Source organism: Xenopus tropicalis, chromosome 1 (genome assembly GCF_000004195.4).
Source record: "Xenopus tropicalis strain Nigerian chromosome 1, UCB_Xtro_10.0, whole genome shotgun sequence".
NCBI classification, from domain to species: domain Eukaryota; kingdom Metazoa; phylum Chordata; class Amphibia; order Anura; family Pipidae; genus Xenopus; species Xenopus tropicalis.
In genome coordinates, this window is record NC_030677.2 from 144,929,765 (window position 1) to 144,940,251 (window position 10,487).

The window sequence follows — 10,487 nt, forward strand, 5'->3', positions numbered from 1 at the left end:
TAAAAGTGAACATCTTATAGGTTACTGCACCTGGGCAAACTTAGTGCCATTTATTACGTATGGGGGTACTTGTGAAAATGCCTTTTCATGTAATTAATAACATACTGTTCAGTTATGCCTCAAAACACAGTTTTGGAAAAACCTGTTTTACCTTACGTATACATAGAAAAATGCTAAACATGTTTGTCCATGCGTGGGAGTCTCCTGGTAGTCATGTGCCCCACAAGATAAATGGCAGGATCAGTTGGCCTTTAGCCTGGCGGCACATGTGGCACTTTTTAGCTGGCCAAGAAACAAAGAAATGACCAACAGCTACTCCAATTGACTTGAACAGGAAATTCCTGACAGTGTCAGTACTGGCATTTCCTATTCAATCCAATATAAGCCAAAGGTGGCAAATTTATATCTTTCAGCAGAAATGCGGCATCAGCTGTTCATTACCATTTCCTACACTGCTCCTTTGTCTTCTATAGGCCACGGGCTTGTGGACATCTAGGTGAAGGGCAAATTGCTAATGGTAGGCAATACACCATGTGCTGTGGGACAGCACAGAAAGGGTCACAAAGACTGGTTGCACCACCATTTTGTGAGTTCCCAAACTAGTGACTGTTACTGGGAAGACACAGAGCTAGAGCCAGAGCCAACAGTCACCTCCTAAAATGATGAAGAATAAATGGTTAAAAATACACAGGTGATTGTTCAGTTCAGAAAAGTGCATCACAACATATTTTCTCTGTCCTAGAAGAGGAAGCCAAGTAGACAAAGACTATACCCCTTATGTAAGAAAAGGCACTATATAAAAGGCCAATAAGATGTCTTTTAAACAGGTGACTAGTACATGCTACCTGCTGATTGATTGCTATGGGTTACTGCTCCTGGGTAAACTTACTGCCATTATAACACAAACCCCCTTACTGTTCTACTCTGCTAGTTATGTTAATGGGGGTGTGTATTGGGGGTGCAGTTTTAAGTGATTTGGGAAGGGGGCTTTTGCGTGACGTTACACTGCCTTTAAATGGTTTAATTCCCCTGTCTCAGCTGCAAAGTACTTGTTTCATTACCACAGATAAAATCTAACAAGCTAGAAATTACATTTGCTTGTTTGAAAAGGTCTTTTATGGGAGATGGCATTCCTGTATTGTGCAATTGACATAACTCCTAATATATCTCCATGTTCCCTAAGGCGAACAGGCATTTTGACTCTTGCTGTCCTCTGGTAGAGAACCAAGCCTTATTTTTTTGCCCTATCACCACCCTATGTGCTTCACACATAGCACGTTTGATTCAATGATATTAGTAATAGATAGTTGTTTTTTTTTCAGGATGGCAGTGAAGGTCAAAAATGTCCTATGCTACAGGCCTTACATTACAGACCACTGAGCTTTTGAAAATGGAAGAGCTTGTGTTCCTTCTAAGAAGAAAATACTCTCTGGAATTTTATGTTAATCTTACTTTTTATATCCATTCAGAATTTGTTGTCCACATAGGATTACAGTCGTTTTAAAGACAATTATTTGGAACTGAAGACTAATCAGTATGTGAGCATCTCCTGATTAAGTCAGTGCTTGGGTTCCACAGAGACAGCACACTGAACTGAAACCATTACAGTGGAAAATCCCTCAGTGAACATAATAAAAGATTGAACTGTAATTATTACAGGAAGCCTAACAAAAATAAAAATTCCAGCCTGATGGTGGGGAGAAATGGGTGGAAAATAAGTGAGGTCACTTGTTCAGCAGTTAGGCTGGGTGATTCTGGAAGGAAGTGCTAAGTGCACAAGTCTGCTTCAGGATGTATCATTTCCATTACAGCAGCTTGCTAAAGCTAACACACAGCTCTAATCAGATAATTGCTTAGTGTTAAGCATACTTTAGGTCAGTGGGGTCCAACATTTGGTCAGGACCCACCCCTATGCTTCTTACAAAACACAGAATATGCTATAGGAAAAATGTATTCAGTTTCAAGTGTTGCAAATCTTACCATAACTAATGGAAATATCCCCCCTTCTACCACTGAGATTGCAGTCAAATATAGGGAGGCAGGAGAAAGTACCTTGTATCTGTCTGACACAGAACAAAGATACAGCCCTGTCTAGAGATCCTATGTTTTACATAGCATAAATAGGTACTGCAAGGCTATTTGCAGAAACACACCACAGAAGATTTCTGAGAACATATTACTTTCCAGTCTGCAAGAAACAGCCAATTGTCTGGACTCTGCTTGCTCCTGTGTCTGCACTCACACACAGGTTTATACACAGGCAGCCAAACTGCACTGTTTGGAACTAGCCTAATAAAATCTGTACTACCTTATGCAGAAATCCCACTAAAAACCTAAAAAATAAAGCTGATCCAGATAACTGAAGTAAAACGATATTTTACAGAAACACTAGGCCAGTTCCAAAATTAGTCACTTGTAGAGGGCCTCTACTGAAGCACTAAATAAACAGCCTCACAGATGATAACTGGGTCAGAAGAGCTAACAACCAGATAGCAATTTGAAATTAATTATGGAAAATAAGCCACTAAAAGTCTACCACCTAGAGAAATGCAAATTCTATCTAGGACACACTTAAATAAAGCTCAAGATCCACTATAATGCCTTATATGATTAATAGTAGGATTAAAAAAAAAAATGTAAGATACAAGTATCTGCAGTGGGGCACCCTGTGACAGAAAAACACTGCCCCTTGGGAGACTCGAATACTCATGCTGAGAGAACAGACAGATTTAGAACAGAAGGGCCCCTCCAGTTCTGGTTGTTGGGGTTCCAATTATCCTAGAAACCACACAACACTTAACGATAGAACAGAAAAGGTAGGTGTTTTCCACCATTAAGTGTAAGAAGAATGGAGATTTCTAGCATTTGTGATACCAAATTGTTTTCTGCTGCAACATTAATATTGCTTCATAACATTTATTCCGTGAACACAAAAAACTAGGCATAATCAGTGTCTGTTAAGTGGAAAGCTGTAATTCAGCTACAGTACATGCCCAGCAGGGAACTCTGTGGAAAAAAACAAGTTTCTCAAAATTCCTTAGGATTCGTAGCTAAAGTTTTGACAGCATTTACCAAGGATATAACTATTATGGTAATAACCAGATACAAACAAATGCATCAGTAACTTCAAAAATCATCCAGAAAGGAGGATTTTTAACTTACCGGAAAATCCTTTTCTAGACGGCCCGTACTGTCAGTGCAGACGCCATGGGGTTAAGTATCCCTTCCGGAGGCAGGACAGAAGAAGAAGAAACTTTTCGGCTCCACCTACTCCCTATAAGCTGGTGCTCCTCCTTTTCCCATCAGTTTTTTCTTATAAAGTCAAGTTAGGAGGAGTAGATAGAGAGAAGTATAGCCACAGTAGGAGAGGAGCCGAATGATAACTGAGAATTTGTTTAACTGGTATAACCTATAACTCAACTAAGGTAACCTAAGGGTGGGGCTTACTGCACTGACAGTACGGGCCGTCTAGAAAAGGATTTTCCGGTAAGTTAAAAATCCTCCTTTCTCTAGTACGGCCCTTCCTGTCAGTGCAGACGCCATGGGGACGTCCTAAAGCTGTCCCGTAACTAGGGTGGGTGTAGTTGCTGGTTTGCCCTAGTGCCGCACCGCTGCTTGCAGGACTTTCCTGCCAAAAGCTGCTGGTGCAGAGTGAAAAACCTGGAGTCTATAAAACTTTGCGAACGTGGACAGTGATGCCCACGTGGCTGCCTTACAGATTTGCTCTGGTGTGGCAGAATTGTATAGTGCCCATGAGGTGCTGACTGCTCTGGTGGAGTGCGCTTTAACACCAAATGGTATGGGCTGTTTTCTGAGCTCGTAAGCACAGTTTATTGTACTGACCAGCCACCTGGCTATCGTACGTTTGGATGCGGGGGAACCCTTGTTTGCCCCATAGGTGACCAGGAAGGCGTCCGCTTTCCTGTAGTGTTTGGATCTGTCCAAGTAGAATTTTATTGCCCTGACTACGTCTAATTTGTGAAGGGCCTTTTCTTTAGCATTTGTGGGTCGTGGACATAAAGAGGGGAGGTTAATTTCCTCGTTAATGTGAAATGGGGAGACCACTTTCGGTGTGAAGGATGGTACTGTTCTGAACACTGCTCTGTCTTGGTGTATGACCAGCCAGGGCTCTTTATGGGATAAGGCTGCTATGTCGGACACCCGCTTTGCTGACGTTATTGCTATCAGGAAAGCTATTTTCCAAGTAAGGAATTTTAAGTCGCAGGCACCAAGTGGCTCGAATGGAGGTACTTGCAGGGCTGTTAGGACTACGTTAAGGTCCCAAGGTGGAGTGGGGTCCCTGTATGGTGGTCTAGCCCTACCTACTCCCTGCAGAAACTGAATTACGTCTGACTCCCTTGCCCATTGGTGTTGGAGTAGAAGAGAGAGAGCAGAAATTTGAGACTTGAGGGTAGCTAGAGAGAGACCCAGGTGGAAACCTTTGGTGAGGAACTCTATGACCGTCTGTGTGGAGGCCTGCTGCCATGGTGTGTGCGTTGAGGCACAGTAATCCATGAAGGTTTTCCAGGTCCTGTAGTAAGCCTTCGTAGTGGTGGGCTTCCTGGCTTTCAATAGGATATCAGTGGCTGGTGTCGAGAAACCTTTTGAGCGCCACAGGCTGGTTTCAACAGCCAGGCCGTTAAATGTAGCATTGTCGGGTTGTCGTGTTTGATTGGACCTTGGGTTAGTAAATCTGGTCTGGTAGGTAGCCTCCATGGTGGAGCTATTGACATCGTTACGAGGTCCGCGTACCAGGTTCGTCTGGGCCAGTCTGGGGCGATTAAGATTGTCACTGTGTGTTCCTGTTGGATCTTGCGAATTATCCGTGGTAGAAGGGCCAATGGAGGGAAGGCATACACTTTGTTGAAATTCCAAGGTATGACTAATGCATCCACATACGACGCCCCCGGGTCCTGAGACCTGGCGCAGTACGTAGGAACTTTGAAGTTGCGCCTGGATGCTAGCATGTCTATGTCCGGGCGTCCCCACCTGGCCACGATCTGATCGAATATGTCCGGGTGGAGAGCCCACTCTCCCTGATCTATCTGTTGACGACTGAGATAGTCCGCCTCCCAGTTTTGGACACCGGGTATGTAGACTGCTGATATCGCCGGTACGTGTGATTCTGCCCAAGCGAGTATCAGGGATACTTCTTGCATGGCCTGGTTGCTGCGAGTGCCTCCCTGCTTGTTGAGGTAGGCTACTGCTGTGGCATTGTCCGATTGTATGCGGAGGGGCTGGTCCGTGAGCTGTTGTGACCAATGAAAGATGGCGTTTCGGATTGCCCTGATCTCCAGGCCATTGATTGGTAGCTTTGCCTCCTCTGCCGTCCACGTCCCTTGACATGTGCGCGGTGGAAAAATCGCACCCCAGCCCTTGAGGCTTGCGTCCGTAGTGATGACTGTCCATGGTGGTAGAGCCCATTTCCTGCCCGTGTTGAGGTTGTGAGGGTAGGTCCACCATTTGAGGGATTGACGGACCCTTGTAGTTATGGGAATTATTTGGGACAGGTTTGAGTGGTCTTTGTTCCAGTGTTTTAGGAAATGGTTCTGGAAGTCTCTCATATGAAAGCGGCCGAATGGTAGAGCTTCCAGGGCGGCTGCCATGTAACCCAGGAGTCTGAGGCATATCTCTGCCGTTGTCGATTTCTGGTGGTACAGGTCTTGCGCTGTAGAGGTTATTCTGAGAATTTTCTCCGTTGTTAGTGATATGGTCTGAGATGCGGAGTCGAACCACATCCCTAGGAATTGGACGCGCTGGGTTGGTGTCAATTGGCTCTTTTTGTAGTTCACTACCCAGCCGTGTTGTGACAGAGTTGTTATGCAGGTCTGTGTGTCTGTTGCGGCCTGTTTGTAAGAGTGTGAACGGATTAGGATGTCGTCCAGGTATGGAGTAAGTGCTATCCCCATACGTCTGAGGTGTGCTATAACCGGGCTGAGTACCTTTGTGAAGACTCTGGGCGCTGTGCAAAGACCGAAGGGTAGGGCTCTGAATTGATAATGCTCCCCCTGTACTGTGAATCTTAGGTATCTCTGGGAGTCTTCTCTGATGGGGACATGTAGGTATGCGTCCTGTAGGTCCACTGTCGTCATGTAGCACAGTGGTGTCATGGACATGCTTACTGACCGCAGGGATTCCATGCGAAATCTTTGTGTGGATACGAATGGGTTCAGGGGCTTCAGGTTCAAGACTGGCCGGAAGGTACAGTCCTTTTTTTCTACCAAGAATAAATTTGAGTAGAATCCTGTGTAGCGCTCCCGCCAGGGCACTGGGGAGATGATATTGTTGGTTAGGAACTCCCTTACGATGTTTGTGAGAGCCAACTGTCTGACTGGGTTTTTTGGAATGGATGAACGGGTGAATGTGCGAGGAGGTAAGTTGCTGAAAGGGATTCTGTATCCGTCCCTGATGATTGACAGTACCCAGTTGTCCTGTATGTGGGTTTGCCAGGCCGACACGAATCTCTGAAGGCGTCCGCCTACCCTCTCTAGATTTGGTGGGCAGTCATGCAGAGGCCGGTTTTGGGGGCCCTGGCTTCCTGTTCTGCTTGTGTTGTTGAGGCCAGGATGGTCTGCCCTTCCTGGTGTCTCCACTACCCTGTGATGTTCTGAAGGATGAGCTGCGAAAGGAGCGAAAAGGACGGCCTTGGGTGTTCCATTGCCTATTATAGGGTCGGCTAGTGGATTCGGGTCTGGCCTTCTTTCCTGAAGGTAGAAAGGAGCTCTTGCCCCCTGAGACATCTGAGATTATCTGTTTCAGGTCAGGTCCAAACAGTGTGTCTCCTGTAAACTTGAGGTTAAGGAGTTTGGATTTGGAGGCCGTGTCTCCGGACCAGTGGCGCAGCCACAATGCCCGTCTGGCTACTACCGTGTCCATGCTGGTCTTGGCTGCTAACCTCACCGTGTCCATGGCTGCATCCGATAAGAAGGCTAGCGAGGCACTGATTTGTTCTAATGCCTCCTGTAGGGCTTGTGGTGAAGGCGGTGTGTGCTTGATTAACTCTTGGCACCAGAATCTCGCTGTCCTCGCCAAACCCGCTGATGCCACTGCTGGTCTTAGGATCGCTGTGGCATGTGTGAAACCCTTTCTGAGGGCCACCTCCATCTTCTTATCCATAGGTTCCTTAAAGGTAGCTTCTTCAGTAGGTAACGCGGTGTTTTTGGACAGGCGGGCGACCGCGGAATCAACTCTTGGTGCTTTATCCCAGAGCTTTTGTTGTTCTTCCGGGATGGGATATGTAGTGAGAAAGCGTTGGGTCAGGGCAAGGCGGTGGTCTGGCTTCGTCCATTCATTCTCAATTAGTTGGGAAATGGATTTGAAGACCGGGAAGGTTCTGGCCTTTTTGGGTTGTATCCCCAGAACCCTATCAGCTTTGGATGCGGTTGCTCTCTCATCCTTGATCTCCAATGTAGTGAGCATGTCTCGTAATAATCGTTTAGCAGTGTCAGGGCCTGCAACGGAATGGTAATGTTGCTCCCTTCCTGAGTCGTCTGTGTCAGAGTCACTGTCTGATATTTCACCCAATTCTGGTTCGCTGTCTGGTGCACTGCTCTCAGTATTTGAGGAGTTAGTGTCCAGGAGGACATGTGATTTACGTTTCCTGGGACGTGTGGAGGACTGGCTAATAGTGGATTGTATGGTGGATTTTATCCAGTCAAACAAATCCTCCAGTTGTGGTGGTTTTGCTGAAGTGGATGGAATAGCTTCCCTATCTGGTTCTGTCGTAGTCAGTGGTTGTGCGGTTGGGATTTGGGTAGTGCCATCCTGAGATTGGTTTGTTATGGTATGTACTATATCAGGATGAGGGGACAATAATGGTGCGGGTGGTGGTTCTGTGCAATCTCTGCACTCTCCCTGCTCCCCTTTGCGTAATGTGTGTTTACAGATTCTGCATTTTTTAAATTGGGTTGTGGCCCTTTTGTCAGTAGATTTCCTAGCCCTTGGGGTAGGTGTGGTACTGGCCATCTCCTTCCTGAGTTCATCTAAAGTATTGTCAGCCTCCATCTGTGGGTCAGATTGGGCAAGTTGTAGTGAAGCCTTGAGGTATGGCTTAATGGTATAGCAGAACGGAGGGTACTTGCTGTAGGTACTTTATAGTGTTCTGGCTAATTGGGTAATCTGCCTTTATGCTGCTAATGAGCAGCTTATATAGGCACAGGCTGTAACGCACCTGAAGCTGTAGCGCTCGGATTGTAATGGCGGCGCACCATGAGAGACGTGATACCTGCGTCCTGGATGTAAGGGCGCATGTGCGTAGGCGCGTATGTGCGTCCTGTGTGTGACGCGCGCGCCTGTGATCACACCGTACTTCCTGGTGTGCGTAGGCGCGCAAGCGCGTTCTGTGCGCGCCGTGCTTCCTGGAAAGGGCGCGCGACTGGATGGGATCCTTGTGTGCCGCCGCCCGCGCGTCTCGACCTGTATGGGGGTGCCCGATCTCTGCGAGATGGTTGCAACCCCCGTGCCATGTATACACGGCTAGCCAGACCTGCGGTGTGGCGTGGAAGCCGTGGTTTGCCCCTCAAGAAGTTGTGGGGAGTGTGGTCGGCAGACCTGTGGTGTGCAGGTGACCATAGGCAAATTTTCCAATTAGTGAGAATAGTAGCAGTGAAGGAAAATAATAAAATGAATAAATAGAGAAGAAAAAAAAAAAAAAAAAAAAATAAAAAAAAAAAATGTTCTGTCCTAACCTCCTAGCAGGACAGAAGAAGAAAAACTGATGGGAAAAGGAGGAGCACCAGCTTATAGGGAGTAGGTGGAGCCGAAAAGTTTCTTCTTCTTCTGTCCTGCCTCCGGAAGGGATACTTAACCCCATGGCGTCTGCACTGACAGGAAGGGCCGTACTAGAGAAAATACCTGACAGCTTCACATAACTTTTAACTGTGGAAGACATTACTACCAAACCAAGCTGCACAATGCTAACAAAGGCAAGAGAGTGTTGCGCATGATGATTGGCTGTGTGGCACATGATTAGTGGACCTTTACTGCAGTTAAGAGCTTTTGTTTGGAGAATGCCTGAAGGAGTCTACAGCCCTGAGTGGCACGTACAAACGGTTACACACAGCGATCTGTAAAGCAGCAATCATGCAGTTCATAGTAATTTATGCAAAATAACATGTCCATGTCTTTGTCTAAACAATACCTTTCTAACAGCTAGTTTCATGTATCTTGCCTACTATGACTGTCTTAGGAAGAAAAAAAAAACACAACCCACCACCATTACCCACCTCCTGGCACTGCTATATTATAAGTCAACACCTAAAAGTAATAAATCTGCCCTTATGTGCTACACACATCAGCAACATTTGTGTTAGACATTGTCTTGGGCTCAGCATTAAGTAGCTTCAGACAAGTAGTGTAGAACCTGGCCTTCTTTATGCCCTATCTTTACAGTAACTGCCATGTCTCATGGAACCCAAATACACTGCCTTCTCCTACATGATTCAGGTCACTGGCACACAAACTGATTCAAGACCAGTTCCCTAGCAGGTGAGGTCCAGCTTGAAGCCCAGTGAGATTTGTTTCATGGTCCTATATAATTCATGAAGCTAAGTGTAAAGCTTGAAAGAGAACTGAATTCCAACAGCACTGGTTTCATGTTATGAGTGGGTCCCTAGCCAAATGTTGGACCTCAAAAAGGGTCTTAAACAAAACATCTCCAAAAATTGTTTTATGGAGACAGTTTTAAATAGAATCACACTAACCATAACATGCACTTGGTACCTGGCTACTAATTTCTTATGCATACTTACACCCACCCCATGTAGATTGGTGTTCAGCTATGACTAGGTTCAGTGGATAGACAGGGTTTGCCAAGAATCTACAGGAACCTTTTGGTAATGCCTTACAAAAAGGACATCAAGCTTTGGGTAGAGGATTTCTTGGAATATATTCTAGGTACAGGCCTGGTTTATTTAGTTCATGCTCCTTATATTCCTTGCACCTTTGGAATCTGGCTTGTGCCAAGTGTTTTAAATACAGGTATGGGACCTGTTATCCAGATGCTTAGTGCTTGGGGTTTTCCCAGATATGGGGTCTTTGCATAATTTGGATCTCCATACCTTAAATTTACTAAAAAATAATTTAAGCATTAAACCCTATAGGACTGTTTTGCCTCTAATAAGGATTATATATTAGTTGGTATCAAGTACAAGGTACTGTTTCATTATTAGAGAAAAGGGAAATAATTTTTCTATTTTATTATAACCAAGTCTATTGGAGATAGCCTTCCTGTAAATGTATGGGTTACTGGTTTCCAGATAATGGGCACTATACCAGTAAAAGCAGCTTCTCAGTTTCATGTCAGCACTGCATACTGACTGGCGATTTGCATCAATATTACAAAAAAATAACTACAAAATTGACAAATTAATATTTTAGGTCTTTATGGTAGGAAACTTTTTAGCCAATGGATGAGAAGAGAACTGTTTTCCATAATGAAAACCACCCATTTAAAAATTACATTTATTGAGGAGTTCCAATTTGTAAAA